The sequence below is a fragment of the Malus sylvestris genome, chromosome 9 (assembly GCF_916048215.2).
Source record: "Malus sylvestris chromosome 9, drMalSylv7.2, whole genome shotgun sequence".
In the NCBI taxonomy this organism is placed as follows: Eukaryota; Viridiplantae; Streptophyta; class Magnoliopsida; order Rosales; family Rosaceae; genus Malus; species Malus sylvestris.
Window position 1 is genome coordinate 14,530,572 of NC_062268.1, and position 2,330 is coordinate 14,532,901.

The 2,330-nt window shown below is 39.0% G+C and overlaps 1 long non-coding RNA gene across 1 annotated transcript; it reads left to right on the plus strand.

Annotated features, from left to right (window-relative positions):
- Window positions 1-222: 222 nt before the first annotated feature.
- On the plus strand, window positions 223-1,948 carry LOC126582942 (uncharacterized). The gene is made up of 4 exons (XR_007609632.1): window positions 223-264; window positions 1,178-1,279; window positions 1,366-1,432; window positions 1,588-1,948. It is a non-coding gene; the product is annotated as an uncharacterized LOC126582942 (long non-coding RNA).
- Window positions 1,949-2,330: the final 382 nt, after the last annotated feature.

A 2,330-nucleotide genomic window follows, 5' to 3' on the forward strand; every position in this document is an offset into this window, starting at 1 on the left:
GCGCGAGGAAGGATTTGGGGGTCACCGACTCCCTGGGATGGCTGCAACGAGAATGCTTCATCAGCAAATCCCCCGCGGCCCAGAAGCGCGAGGAAGAAGCCGAGAAGCTGGCGGAGGCTGCCACGCGGAAGTCCGAGGCCCACCGATTGGCGGATCTGGAGGAGAAGGATCTCCCTATCCTTTCTCTTCTCTCTCTCACTCTTCTTCCGCATAAGATCTCTCTCGCTCTCTCCGCTGTCGACCTCCCGCCTCACATTGACTGAGGTAATATTCATCTGCTCTGCTCATTTGGTATTTCGTCGAGCTCCGTGGTTTTGCTCAATTGGGTTGTTTTCGATTTTTTTTGTTTATGGATATTTTTCGATATTGTTTTTGCATGATTCGATTTGGGTTCTGTGTGTTGCGGTGTTTGATTCAGAAAGGTTGCTCATTTACTTGTGATGCTGTTTGGGTGTGCTGGAATGTGTAGATCTTTGTAGTTTCTCACTGCTTGCTGTAGATCTGATTGGAATCGGTTTTTAATTGCGAATTTGGATCTTATGATTTGAGATTTGCATTCTGTGGGTTGTAGAAATGGGATTGTTTAGCTGAATTTTGAAGAAATCATCTTTCATTTGCTTTAAAAACTGTGGATCTGCAAAAATTGTAATGAGTTTTTCGTCGATTAAACTTATAGATCTTGCGTTTACCTATCTCACACTTAGCTACAATTCTCTGTTTTAGTTTCATGAATCAGTATTATACTTTAAAATCGAAAAGGTTTTGACTTTTGGGCCTATTGTTCGATATGGTTGTCGGTAGGAGACGCACTGATGGCTAGGCCCTTGTTTCCGTGGTTAATCTTTGCGTTCATTTATGTTTTTCCTTCACCATGGATCACCAATTTGTCTCCCTAGATTTGGATATCATACTGCACTCTGAATGGGATATATGACACCTGTGAGTACATCGAATACGTTGTTACAATGAATGTCATAATAGTGTACTTTTAGTCTTTTACTATCATGAATGTTTGGCACGGACGGGAACTACTTTAGTTTCCCACACATTTAGTAAAAATTTGGTAGTATGTTAGCTACGCTAAATGCTTATCCCAGCATATAATTTGATTTAGCGATTGACATCAAATTTATATTGGAATGCTCCATTGACACCTTTCCGTGTTTGAAATTTATAGATCCAAGATGTGGAAGGGGTAGAACTATGTGGAACCCTGAAAAATGTTGTGGCCATAGCAGCAGGTTTTGTGGATGGGTTGGAGATGGGAAATAACACAAAGGTAAGCTCAAAAATTTTGGTAAAAGTTGAACCCACATCTCATCTGCTTTTTCTATGTCATTGTGACTGCTTATTTTGAATGACCAGGCTGCAATTATGAGAATCGGTCTAAGAGAGATGAAGGCATTTTCCAAGATGTTATTTTCATCAATCGGTATTGTTTTCTTCGCTAGTAACTATGTACTATAGTTGTTGGAAATTTCAATTATGCCAAGTATGTGTGCCAAAAATATAATCTGAAATTTCAATTATGCCAAGTATGTGTGCCAATTATGTCATGTTCTTATTTTTATTTTTATTTGTATGTAGAAATGGCAAGGGGAAGCTCAAAGAAAGGTGCTATGTTGCCTCCTAGGCCGCCTATGCGTTGAGCTTGAGCCTGAAGACTTGGAAGATTTTATTTGTGCAAGACATGAAGTGATGAAACCTTGAAGGTTTATTTGACTTGTGATGTTTAAATTTGGACTTTTTGAAGACTTAAACTTTGATGTTTAATTTGGACTTTTTGAAGACTTAAACTTTGATGTTTAATTTGGACTTTTTGAAGACTTAAACTTGATTGATGATTGATTCTATTTATAGTTGGACTTTAAGTTTTATGAGACTTTATATGTAGAGATGGAAACATGTCATATTTTCTATTCCTATATTATGTTGTGCTTGTTTTGCATTTTTTGGAGGAAAAAAAAAAAAACCGAAAAAAAACCGAAACCGAACCGAAAAAAAAACCGAACCGAAAAAAACCGAAAAAAATTTGGGCCGAACCGAAATTTCGGTTTGGTTTCGGTTTTGGCAAAAAACCGAACCGATAAGAACCGAACCTAGCCCTACCATCAGCGTCCTACTCGGTGAAACTGACGATTGGTCTATGTACAGCATCTTCGGCTTGAACCTAAAAGATTGACCTCGCCTTCTAGATCTTCTTTTTCTTAGAACTGTTAGTGGCCCCCAGATGCTTGGATTCGAAAAATATTTTGTTGATTTGGATCGTCTTGGCTATGGGTTTGACATTAGCATCTATTTCTCACCTTGGCTGGCCAGCTAGTCTGTCG